This window comes from Triticum dicoccoides, chromosome 6A (assembly GCF_002162155.2).
Source record: "Triticum dicoccoides isolate Atlit2015 ecotype Zavitan chromosome 6A, WEW_v2.0, whole genome shotgun sequence".
Taxonomy (NCBI): domain Eukaryota; kingdom Viridiplantae; phylum Streptophyta; class Magnoliopsida; order Poales; family Poaceae; genus Triticum; species Triticum dicoccoides.
This window is the reverse complement of record NC_041390.1, coordinates 434,138,783-434,152,481: the sequence shown is the minus strand read 5'-3', so window position 1 is coordinate 434,152,481 and position 13,699 is coordinate 434,138,783.

Sequence of the window (13,699 nt, the reverse complement as noted above, 5' to 3'; positions counted from 1 at the left end):
AAATGGACTGAGGAGTGTGAGGCTAGTTTTCAGGAGTTGAAGAAACGTTTGGTTACCTCACCAGTATTGATTTTGCCAGATCAGACCAAGGATTATGAGGTGTATTGCGACGCTTCACGTCGAGGACTTGGAGCAGTGCTTATGCAGGAAGGGAGAGTTGTTTCGTACGCTTCACGACAACTGAAGCCTCATGAGTTGAATTATGCCACGCATGATTTGGAATTAGCAGCCGTAGTGCATGAATTGAAGACGTGGAGACATTTCCTCATAGGAAATCACTGTGAGGTGTACACGGATCATAAGAGTTTGAAGTACATTTTCACGCAGAAGGAGTTGAACCTCAGACAAAGGAGATGGTTGGAGCTCATCAAGGATTATGACATGAGATTGCATTATCAACCCGGAAAAGCTAATGTAGTAGCTGACGCATTGAGCCGTAAGAGCCATGTCAACACCCTAGTGACGGGAGAAATACCAAAGGAGTTAGCAGAAAACCTTCGTGAGCTATGTTTGGAAATAGTTCCAAGAGGCTATGTAGCAGCATTGGAGATTCAGTCAACATTGATGGATAAGATCAGAGAAGCTCAGAAATCTAACAAGGAGATTGCCGCTATAAAAGAGAGAATGAGTAAAGGAAAAGCAAAGGGATTTCGTGAGGATGAGCACGATACCCTATGGTTTGAGGACCGTGTTTATGTGCCCAATGACCCGGAGATCAAGAAGTTGATTTTGCAAGAGGCACATGATTCACCGTATTCGATTCACCCAGGGAATACCAAGATGTATTTGGATTTGAAGGAAACATTCTGGTGGACCGGAATGAAGAAGGATATTGCAGCATATGTAGCAGTTTGTGACGTATGTCAGAGAGTAAAGGCAGAGCATCAGAAGCCAGCAGGATTGTTACAACCATTGCCGATACCCGAATGGAAGTGGGATAAGATAGGCATGGATTTTATCACAGGACTACCCAGGACAAAACCAGGCTATGACTCGATATGGGTAGTAGTTGACCGTTTGACGAAGGTAGCACATTTTATTCCAGTCAAGACCACTTACACCAGTGTTAAGTTGGCGAAGATATACATGACTAGAATCGTTTGTTTGCATGGAGTTCCGAGGAGTATCGTATCAGATAGAGGAACTCAATTTACCTCAAAGTTTTGGAATCAGTTGCATGAAACTTTAGGAACCAGACTAGAGTTCAGCACAGCTTTTCACCCGCAGACAGATGGACAGACCGAGAGAGTCAATCAGATTTTGGAAGATATGTTGAGAGCTTGTGCACTAGATTATGGATCAAGTTGGGACGATAATTTGCCGTATGCGGAGTTTTCTTATAACAATAGTTATCAAACCAGTTTGAAGATGGCACCTTTCGAAGCTTTATACGGAAGGAGGTGCATGACACCATTGTCATGGAACGAAGTTGGAGACCGTCAATTCTTTGGACCAGATTTGATTAAGGAGTCTGAATGGAAGGTTAAGTTGATTCGCGATAGGCTCAAGGTAGCCCAGTCCAGGCAGAAGAGCTACGCAGATTCTAAACGCAAGGAGACAGTTTACGAAACCGGAGACAGAGTTTATCTTCGAGTATCCCCACTTCGAGGAGTTAAGCGCTTTGGAGTTAAGGGAAAGTTAGCACCGCGTTTTGTTGGACCGTTTAAGATCTTGAAACGTATGGGAGAAGTCGCGTATAAGTTGGAATTACCAGAGGGACTGTCAGGAGTTCATGACGTAATCCATGTTTCTCAGCTGAAGAAATGTCACGCCGAGATGGCGGAGGTACCGCTAAGAGATACCGTGCCACTCGAGGCGATTCAGTTGAAGGATGACCTAACATATGAGGAGAAGCCAGTCAAGATTCTCGAGTTTGCCAGCAGAGTTACTCGCAGCAAGGTTATCAAGTTTTGCAAAGTTCAGTGGAACCACCACTCAGAGGATGAAGCTGTTGGAAATATGCCCTAGAGGCAATAATAAAAGCATTATTATTATATTTCCTTGTTCATGATAATTGTCTTTATTCATGCTATAATTGTATTATCCGGAAATCGTAATACATGTGTAAATAATAGACACCAACATGTCCCTAGTTAGCCTCTAGTTGACTAGCTCGTTGATCAACAGGTAGTCATGATTTCCTGACTATGGACATTGGATGTCATTGATAACGAGATCACATCATTAGGAGAATGATGTGATGGACAAGACCCAATCCTAAGCATAGCGCAAGATCGTGTAGTCCGTTTGCTAGAGCTTTTCCAATGTCAAGTGTCTTTTCCTTTGACCATGAGATCGTGTAACTCCCGGATACCGTAGGAGTGCTTTGGGTGTACCAAACGTCACAACATAACTGGGTGACTATAAAGGTGCACTACAGGTATCTCCGAAAGTGTCTGTTGGGTTGACACGGATCGAGACTGGGATTTGTCACTCCGTATGACGGAGAGGTATCACTGGGCCCACTCGGTAATGCATCATCATAATGAGCTCAAAGTGACCAAGTGTCTGGTCACGGGATCATGCATTACGGTACGAGTAAAGTGACTTGCCGGTAACGAGATTGAACGAGGTATTCGGATACCGACGATCGAATCTCGGGCAAGTAACATACCGATTGACAAAGGGAATTGCATACGGGGTTGCTTGAATCCTCGACATCGTGGTTCATCCGATGAGATCATCGAGGAGCATGTGGGAGCCAACATGGGTATCCAGATCCCGCTGTTGGTTATTGACCAGAGAGCGATCTCGGTCATGTCTACATGTCTCCCGAACCCGTAGGGTCTACACACTTAAGGTTCGGTGACGCTAGGGTTGTAGGGATATGTATATGCAGTAACCCGAATGTTGTTCGGAGTCCCGGATGAGATCCCGGACGTCACGAGGAGTTCCGGAATGGTTCAGAGGTAAAGAATTATATATAGGAAGTGCTATTTCGGCCATCGGGACAAGTTTCGGGGTTATCGGTATTGTACCGGGACCACCGGAAGGGTCCCGGGGGCCCACCGGGTGGGGCCACCTGCCCCGAGGGGGCACATGGGCTGTAGGGGGTGAGCCTTGGCCTACATGGGCCAAGGGCACCAGCCCCAATAGGCCCATGCGCCTAGGGTTTCCAAGAGGGAGGAGTCCCACTAGTGGAAGGCACCCCTAGGTGCCTTGGGGGGAGGGAAACCTCCCTTGGCCGCCGCCCCCCTAGGAGATTGGATCTCCTAGGGCCGGCGCCCCCCCCCTTGGCCCTCCTATATATAGTGGGGGAAGTAGGGCTTTTGATCCACGCCTTTGGTTGCCTCCTTCTCCCTCTCCAACACATCCTCCTCCTCCATAACGCTTGGCGAAGCCCTGCCGGAGTACTGCAGCTCCATCAACACCACGCCGTCGTGCTGCTGCTGGTGCCATCTCCCTCAACCTCTCCTCTGCCATTGCTGGATCAAGAAGGAGGAGACGTGGCTGTTCTGTACGTGTGTTGAACGCGGAGGTGCCGTCCATTCGGTGCTAAGATCTCCGATGATTTGGATCACGTCGTGTACGACTACCTCATCCCCGTTCTTTGAACGCTTCCGCTCGCGATCTACAAAGGTATGTAGATGCATCCGATCACTCGTTGCTAGATGAACTCATAGATGGATCTTGGTGAAACCGTAGGAAAATTTTTGTTTTCTGCAACGTTCCCCAACAGTGGCATCTGAGCTAGGTCTATGCGTAGTTCTTCTTGCGCGAGTAGAACACAATTTGTTGTGGGCGTAGATGTTGTCAACTTTCTTGCCGTTACTAGTGTTATCTTGCTTCAATGGTATTGTGGGATGAAGCGGCCCGGACCAACCTTACACGTACGCTTACGTGAGACCGGTTCCACCAACTAACATGCACAAGTTGCATAAGGTGGCTGGCGGGTGTCTGTCTCTCCTACTTTAGTTGGAGCGGATTCGATGAAAAGGGTCCTTATGAAGGGTAAATAGAAGTTGACAAATCACGTTGTGGCTTTCACGTAGGTAAGAAAACGTTCTTGCTAGAACCCTACTTCAGCCACGTAAAACTTGCAAACAACAATTAGAGGACGTCTAACTTGTTTTTGCAGCAAGTGCTTTGTGATATGATATGGCCAAAGTTGTGATGAATGATGAATGATCTATATGTGATGTATGAGATGTTCATACCATTGTAATAGGAATCACGACTTGCATGTCGATGAGTATGACAACCGGCAGGAGCCATAGGAGTTGTCTTTATTTTGTATGACCTGCGTGTCATTGAGAAACGCCATGTAAATTACTTTACTTTATTGCTAAACACGTTAGCCATAGTAGTAGAAGTAATAGTTGGCGAGCAACTTCATGGAGACACAATGATAGAGATCATGATGATGGAGATCATGGTGTCATGCCGGTGACAAGATGATCATGGAGCCCCAAGATGGAGATCAAAGGAGCTATGTGATATTGGCCATATCATGTCACTATTATTATTTGATTGCATTTGATGTTTATCATGTTTTGCATCTTGTTTACTTAGAACGACGGTAGTAAATAAGATGATCCCTCACAACAATTTCAAGAAGTGTTCTCCCCTAACTGTGCACCGTTGCTAAAGTTCGTCGTTTCGAAGCACCACGTGATGATCGGGTGTGATAGATCCTTACGTTCACATACAACGGGTGTAGACAGTTTTACACATGCAAAACACTTAGGGTTAACTTGACGAGCCTAGCATGTGCATAGACATGGCCTCGGAACACAGAAGACCGAAAGGTCGAGCATGAGTCGTATAGAAGATACGATCAACATGAAGATGTTCACCGACGTTGACTAGTCCGTCTCACGTGATGATCGGACACGGCCTAGTTAACCCGGATCATGTTATACTTAGATGACTAGAAGAGGGATGTCTATCTAAGTGGGAGTTCATTATAATTTGATTAGATGAACTTAATTATCATGAACTTAGTCTAAAATCTTTACGATATGTCTTGTAGATCAAATGGCCAATGTAGTCCTCAACTTCAACGCGTTCCTAGAGAAAACCAAGCTGAAAGACGATGGAAGCAACTATACGGACTGGGTCCGGAACCTAAGGATCATCCTCATAGTTGCCAAGAAAGATTATGTCCTACAAGCACCGCTGGGTGACGCACCTGTTCTCCCTGCAGAACAAGACGTTATGAACGCTTGGCAGGCACATACCGATGACTACTCCCTCGTTCAGTGCGGCATGCTTTACAGCCTAGAGCCGGGGCTCCAAAAGCGTTTTGAGAGACATGGAGCATATGAGATGTTCGAAGAGCTGAAAATGGTTTTCCAAGCTCATGCCCGGGTCGAGAGATATGAAGTCTCCGACAAATTCTTCAGCTGTAAGATGGAGGAAAATAGTTCTGTCAGTGAGCACATACTCACTACGTCTGGGTTACATAACCGCTTGACTCAGCTGGGAGTTAATCTCCCAGATGATGCGGTCATTGACAAAATCCTCCAGTCGCTTCCACCGAGCTACAAGAGCTTTGTGATGAACTTCAATATGAAGGGGATGGAGAAGACCATTCCTGAAGTATTTGCTATGCTGAAATCAGCAGAGGTAGAAGTCAAGAAGGAACATCAAGTGTTGATGGTCAATAAAACCACTAAGTTCAAGAAGGGCAAGGGTAAAAAGAACTCCAAGAAGGACGGCAAGGGAGTTGCCGCGCCCAGCAAGCAAGCTGCCGGGAAGAAGCCAAAGAATGGACCCAAGCCCGAGACTGAGTGCTTTTATTGCAAGGGAAGTGGTCACTGGAAGCGAAATTGCCCCAAATACTTAGCGGACAAGAAGGCCGGCAACACCAAAGGTATATTTGATATACATGTAATTGATGTGTACCTTACCAGTTCTCGTAGTAGCTCCTGGGTATTTGATACCGGTGCCGTTGCTCATATTTGTAACTCACAGCAGGAGCTGCGGAATAAACGGAGACTGGCGAAGGACGAGGTGATGATGCGCGTCGGGAATGGTTCCAAGGTCGATGTGATCGCCGCCGGCACGCTACCTCTACCTTTACCTACGGGATTAGTTATAAACCTCAATAATTGTTATTTAGTGCCAAGTTTGAGCATGAACATTGTATCAGGATCTCGTTTAATACGAGATGGCTACTCATTTAAATCCGAGAATAATGGTTGTTCTATTTATATGAGAGATATGTTTTATGGTCATGCTCCGATGGTCAATGGTTTATTCTTAATGAATCTCGAACGTAATATTACACATATTCATAGTGTGAATACCAAAAGATGTAAAATTGATAACGATAGTCCCACATACTTGTGGCACTGCCGCCTTGGTCACATAGGTGTCAAACGCATGAAGAAGATCCATGCAGATGGACTTTTAGAGTATCTTGATTATGAATCCTTTGACACGTGCGAACCATGCCTCATGGGTAAAATGACCAAGACTCCGTTCTCAGGAACAATGGAGCGAGCAACCAACTTATTGGAAATCATACATACTGATGTGTGCGGTCCAATGAGTGTTGAGGCTCGCGGTGGCTATCGTTATGTTGTCACCCTCACTGATGACTTAAGTAGATATGGGTATGTCTACTTAATGAAACACAAGTCTGAAACCTTTGAAAAGTTCAAGGAATTTCAGAGTGAAGTTGAGAATCAACGTGACAGGAAAATCAAGTTTCTACGATCAGATCGTGGAGGAGAATACTTGAGTCACGAATTTGGCACACACTTAAGAAAATGTGGAATAGTTTCACAACTCACGCCGCCTGGAACACCTCAGCGTAATGGTGTGTCCGAACGTCATAATCGCACTCTATTAGATATGGTGCGATCTATGATGTCTCTTACCGATTTACCACTATCCTTTTGGGGCTATGCTTTAGAGACTGCCGCATTCACTTTAAATAGGGCACCGTCGAAATCCGTTGAGACGACACCGTTTGAATTATGGTTTGGGAAGAAACCTAAGATGTCGTTTCTAAAAGTTTGGGAATGCGATGCTTATGTCAGGAAACTTCAACCTGAAAAGCTCGAACCTAAATCGGAAAAATGCGTCTTCATAGGATACCCTAAAGAAACTATTGGGTATATCTTCTACCTCAGATCCGAAGGCAAGATCTTTGTTGCCAAGAATGGGTGCTTTCTAGAGGAAGAGTTTCTCTCGAAAGAAGTAAGTGGGAGGAAAGTAGAGCTTGATGAAGTATTACCTCTTGAACCGGAAAATGGCGCAACTCAAGAAAATGTTCCTGAGGTGCCTGCACCGACTAGAGGGGAAGTTAATGATGATGATCAAGATACTTCTGATCAAGCTCCTACTGAAATTCGAAGGTCCACAAGGACACGTTCCGCACCAGAGTGGTACAGCAACCCTGTCTTGGAAATCATGTTGTTAGACAACGGTGAACCTTCGAACTATGAAGAAGCGATGGCGGGCCCGGATTCCGACAAATGGCTAGAAGCCATGAAATCCGAGATAGGATCCATGTATGAAAACGAAGTATGGACTTTGACTGACTTGCCCATTGAACGGCGAGCCATAGAAAATAAATGGATTTTTAAGAAGAAGACAGACGCGGATGGTAATGTGACCATCTATAAAGCTCGGCTTGTCGCTAAGGGTTATCGACAAGTTCAAGGGGTTGACTACGATGAGACTTTTTCACCGGTAGCGAAATTGAAGTCCGTCCGAATCATGTTAGCGATTGCCGCATTCTATGATTATGAAATATGGCAAATGGACGTCAAAACGGCATTCCTTAATGGTTTCCTTAAGGAAGAATTGTATATGATGCAGCCGGAAGGTTTTGTCGATCCTAAGAATGCTGACAAGGTGTGCAAGCTCCAATGCTCGATTTATGGGCTGGTGCAAGCATCTCGGAGTTGGAACATTCGCTTTGATGAGATGATCAAAGCGTTTGGGTTTACACAGACTTATGGAGAAGCCTGTGTTTACAAGAAAGTGAGTGGGAACTCTGTAGCATTTCTCATATTATATGTAGATGACATACTTTTGATGGGAAATGATATAGAACTTTTGGACAGCATTAAGGCCTACTTGAATAAGAGTTTTTCAATGAAGGACCTTGGAGAAGCTGCTTATATATTAGGCATCAAGATCTCTAGGGATAGATCGAGACGCCTCATAGGTCTTTCACAAAGCACATATCTTGATAAGATTTTGGAGAAGTTCAAAATGGATCAGTCCAAGAAAGGGTTCTTGCCTGTTTTGCAAGGTGTGAAATTGAGCACAGCTCAATGTCCGACCACGGCAGAAGATATAGAAGAGATGAGTGTCATCCCCTATGCCTCAGCCATAGGTTCTATTATGTATGCCATGCTGTGTACCAGACCTGATGTAAACCTTGCCGTAAGTTTGGTAGGAAGGTACCAAAGTAATCCCGGCAAGGAACACTGGACAGCGGTCAAGAATATCCTGAAGTACCTGAAAAGGACAAAGGACATGTTTCTCGTTTATGGAGGTGACGAAGAGCTTGTCGTAAGGGTTACGTCGACGCTAGCTTCGACACAGATCTGGATGACTCTAAGTCACAAACCGGATACGTGTATATGTTGAATGGTGGAGCAGTAAGCTGGTGCAGCTGCAAGCAGAGCGTCGTGGCGGGATCTACATGTGAAGCGGAGTACATGGCAGCCTCGAAGGCAGCACATGAAGCAATTTGGGTGAAGGAGTTCATCACCGACCTAGGAGTCATACCCAATGCGTCGGGGCCGATCAAGCTCTTCTGTGACAACACTGGAGCTATTGCACTTGCCAAGGAGCCCAGGTTTCACAAGAAGACAAGGCACATCAAGCGTCGCTTCAACTCCATTCATGAAAATGTTCAAGATGGAGACATAGAGATTTGTAAAGTACATACGGACCTGAATATAGCAGATCCGTTGACTAAACCTCTCCCTAGGGCAAAACATGATCAACACCAGAATTCCATGGGTGTTCGATTCATCACAATGTAACTAGATTATTGACTCTAGTGCAAGTGGGAGACTGTTGGAAATATGCCCTATAGGCAATAATAAAAGCATTATTATTATATTTCCTTGTTCATGATAATTGTCTTTATTCATGCTATAATTGTATTATCCGGAAATCGTAATACATGTGTGAATAATAGACACCAACATGTCCCTAGTAAGCCTCTAGTTGACTAGCTCGTTGATCAATAGATAGTCATGATTTCCTGACTATGGACATTGGATGTCATTGATAACGAGATCACATCATTAGGAGAATGATGTGATGGACAAGACCCAATCCTAAGCATAGCGCAAGATCGTGTAGTTCTTTTGCTAGAGCTTTTCCAATGTCAAGTGTCTTTTCCTTTGACCATGAGATCGTGTAACTCCCGGATACCGTAGGAGTGCTTTGGGTGTACCAGACGTCACAACGTAACTGGGTGACTATAAAGGTGCACTACAGGTATCTCCGAAAGTGTCTGTTGGGTTGACACGGATCGAGACTGGGATTTGTCACTCCGTATGACGGAGAGGTATCGCTGGGCCCACTCGGTAATGCATCATCATAATGAGCTCAAAGTGACCAAGTGTCTGGTCACGGGATCATGCATTACGGTACGAGTAAAGTGACTTGCCGGTAACGAGATTGAACAGGGTATTGGGATACCGACGATCGAATCTCGGGCAAGTAACATACCGATTGACAAAGGGAATTGCATACGGGGTTGCTTGAATCCTCGACATCGTGGTTCATCCGATGAGATCATCGAGGAGCATGTGGGAGCCAACATGGGTATCCAGATCCTGCTGTTGGTTATTGACCAGAGAGCGATCTCAGTCATGTCTACATGTCTCCCGAACCCGTAGCGTCTACACACTTAAGGTTCGGTGACGCTAGGGTTGTAGGGATATGTATATGCAGTAACCCGAATGTTGTTCGGAGTCCCGGATGAGATCCCGGATGTCACGAGGAGTTCCGGAATGGTTCGGAGGTAAAGAATTATATATAGGAAGTGCTATTTCGGCCATCGGGACAAGTTTCAGGGTTATCAGTATTGTACCGGGACCACTGAAAGGGTCCCGGGGGCCCACCGGGTGGGGCCACCTGCCCCGGGGGGCCACATGGGCTGTAGGGGGTGCGCCTTGGCCTACATGGTCCAAGGGCACCAGCCCCAATAGGCCAATGCGCCTAGGGTTTCCAAGAGGGAGGAGTCCCACTAGTGGAAGGCAACCCTAGGTGCCTTGGGGGGGAGGGAAACCTCCCTTGGCCGCCGCCCCCCCTAGGAGATTGGATCTCCTAGGGCCGGCGCCCCCCCCCCCTTGGCCCTCCTATATATAGTGGGGGAAGGAGGGCTTTTGATCCACGCCTTTGGTTGCCTCCTTCTCCCTCTCCAACACATCCTCCTCCTCCATAACGCTTGGCGAAGCCCTGCCGGAGTACTGCAGCTCCATCAACACCACACCGCCGTGCTGCTGCTGGTGCCATCTCCCTCAACCTCTCCTCTGCCCTTGCTGGATCAAGAAGGAGGAGACGTGGCTGTTCCGTACGTGTGTTGAACGCGGAGGTGCCGTCCATTCGGTGCTAAGATCTCCGGTGATTTGGATCACGTCGTGTACGACTACCTCATCCCCGTTCTTTGAACGCTTCCGCTCGCGATCTACAAAGGTATGTAGATGCATCCGATCACTCGTTGCTAGATGAACTCATAGATGGATCTTGGTGAAACCGTAGGAAATTTTTTGTTTTCTGCAACGTTCCCCAACAGAAGCCACCTGGGAGAGAGAAGAAGATTTGCTCAAGGACCACCCTCACCTATTTTCTAGCCAACCTGAATCTCGAGGGCGAGATTCATCTTAAGGGGGGTAGGTTTGTAACATCCCAAATTTTCAATTTGGAATGTTATACACTAGATCATCATGCATATCATATTTTCTTGCATTTTGGTTGATCCTAGAAATTTCACGCAATTCAAGGACCTTCGGAGAGAGTTGGGGATTTCGTTATTTTCATATTTGAGAGTTTCTCAAATTTTGAAAAGGGGATCATTTGATTTATTTATTTTATCTTCAATAAATTTTCCGGTGTCAAAATATGAGAGAGGGAATAATATGACTTCCCCAAAAATTTAGGAAAATGAAGATTTAATAAATAGATCAATTTCTGTTTGCCGGAGTTTTATTTGCATTTTATTTGGATAGGGAAAAATGCGCGTTTTCGAAAATTGCATTTTAGGCCCGGAGAAAAGTTCATTTTGTTCGGCTCATTTTTAGGAGTCGGGGAAAATTTACTTTAGATTTTTCGGAGTTCGTTTAGATCTCTTTTTGTTTTTTTTTCTGCGCGCTGAACCGTTTATAAAAAAAAGAAAAAAAAACTGGACCAAGGACCAGCCGGGCCAAGGCCCAGGCCGGCCACAGCCCCAGCCGCCGCTGCGCCCCTGCGCCCAGGCGCGCCAGCGCAAGGCAGGAGGCCGCCGCCTCGCCTCTTGCTTCTACCGAATCCTAGTAGGATTCTTAGCCTTTTTCCTTTATTCCGTTTTTCTTTTTCATCTAGGATTCCTATTCCTAGTCTAATCCCTTGTCCCCTACCCCAAGTAAACCCCCCTCCCCAATATAAATACCCAAGCACCCCCCCTCTAAATCATCAAACCCAAAGCCTAGAGCTTCACCACACCCCCCGCCTTGCCACCCGCGCCGCGCCGCCACCCCACCCGCGCCGCCGCCGCACCTTGCCGGCGCCGCCCCACGCCCATGCCGCCGGAGCCCCTCGCCGGAGACCTCGCCGGAGGTAGCCCCGCGCTACATCTATTCTTTTTCTTGGATCGTTTTCTTCTAATCGTTCCGATTCTTTTCTTCTCTAAACCGTTCCGGTTTTCTAGATCGGTTTTTCGTTCGGTTTTCTTCTCCGAAACCCTAGATCGGATTCGTTTTCTTCTCCGATTTAGTTGCCTTTGGACCGTTGGACGGACCGTTCGTCCTAACGAACGTGATCACCGGATTCTTCTAGGTTAACGACGTCCGTTCGTTTAACCGTTCTTCTTTTTCTTTTCGTCGGATTTATTCCGCGATCGCGATCACAGATCCGATCTTCTTTCTAGTCTTTCTTTTTGCTCGTTTATCGGAATCAGGTGATTCAAGCGCCTGGAGTTTCGTTTCGAAACCGCCGTTCCGTCTAATCAACTTAAACAAGTTTTTGCCCCGGTAAAATTTGACCTAGTTTCAACTTGCTAGAATCGAGTTGTTTTCTTCCGCCGTTTGTTTTCCGTCGTTTGTTCGTTCTTCCTTTCTTTGCAACCGGAGTTCTTAAGTTGAACTCTCAGGTTCGATCTCTTGTTCGAGTTTTACCTGTGCATTAGATGAGTACTTATTGTATGCTTGTTGTTTGTCTGCGATAGATTACCCGGATTGCGCCGCCTGTTACTTCGAAACCCTAGGTCTCGCAGATCATCAGCAAGGCAAGTAACACTTTGATCATACCTTTTCTACAACCCATGTTTTATTGCATTAGATCAATCCTCACACATTGCATGATTAGGATCTAATTAAATTGTGGGATGGGAAGTAGATGAGGTAGTACCTATTACCTGTTATTATGAAACCTTTGGGAGTTACTTCTATGTTTGCTTATTATTGTGCCATGCTATGCTAGTAGACGTGGATTGAGTGAGTGATATCCATGACAGATGTGAGTTGATAATTTTAATGGTTTATTTAAGGTGGCAACTTAAACACACATCTGGGTGGACTGAGGCACCTGATGTCTATCAGGGCTTGCCTGTTTTTTTCGGACCGCCACCCAGGCTCAAAGGGATCATAAGATAATTCATGCTAGAAACTTCCGTGTGCAGCCACAAGCCATTATGGGCTCTGGCATAGTTGACTAAGTTGTGCGAACTCTTACGGGGTGGACTAGCAGATGTAGGGGTCGTAGGTGGTACGGTCTACCCCACATGTAAGGTGCTAGCGCTTCTGAAAGACTGTGTCTCGGTCATCCGTCTTCTCAAACACCTTGTAGTGCGAGAAACCAAACGGAGGCGATCGAGTCTTGTGGGGAAAAGTGCGCAAACCTCTGCAGAGTGTACAAACTAATCATGATTAGCCGTGTCCCCGGTTATGGACATCTTGAGTATCTAGTACTTGAATATCATTGTGAATCTCAACATGTTACTTCTAATTAATGTTGTTGGGTTCTAATTGTACTTTTAATTAGGATTGAGAATGCTGTCAACCATTCTCAATGTTTCACAACCACCATGATAGTTAAATAAACTTATTCCTTTGTAGTAGGGAAAAACTGGCTTTACGCAAAACCTTATAACCATAGAGCTTTTCCACCAGCCATATATGCATATAGTATAGCTGTTTCATTCCATTGCTCTCTATGTGTTACATTGCCAGCATATTCCATGTGCTGACCCGTTTTCGGGCTGCAACGTTAATGTTGCAGACTTTTCAGACGACGATTGAGGTGCGTTTAGGTCGTGGCCCTATACTCAGTGATGCCGCTAGAGTTGATGGACCCATTTATCTTCCAAGTCTTCCGTTGTTATCATTATTAGATGGCCTTAAGCCATATTTATTGTAATAAGTTCTTTTTGAGCCATCGATGTAATAAGTGTGTGATTGCAACTCTGCTATAAAACCTCGATGTACTGTGTGGTGTCAGCATTACTGATCCAGGGATGACACCGTAGCACAGTAGACGTGATCCATTCGGGTCAGGTCGCTACAACAAAGCACATACCTTG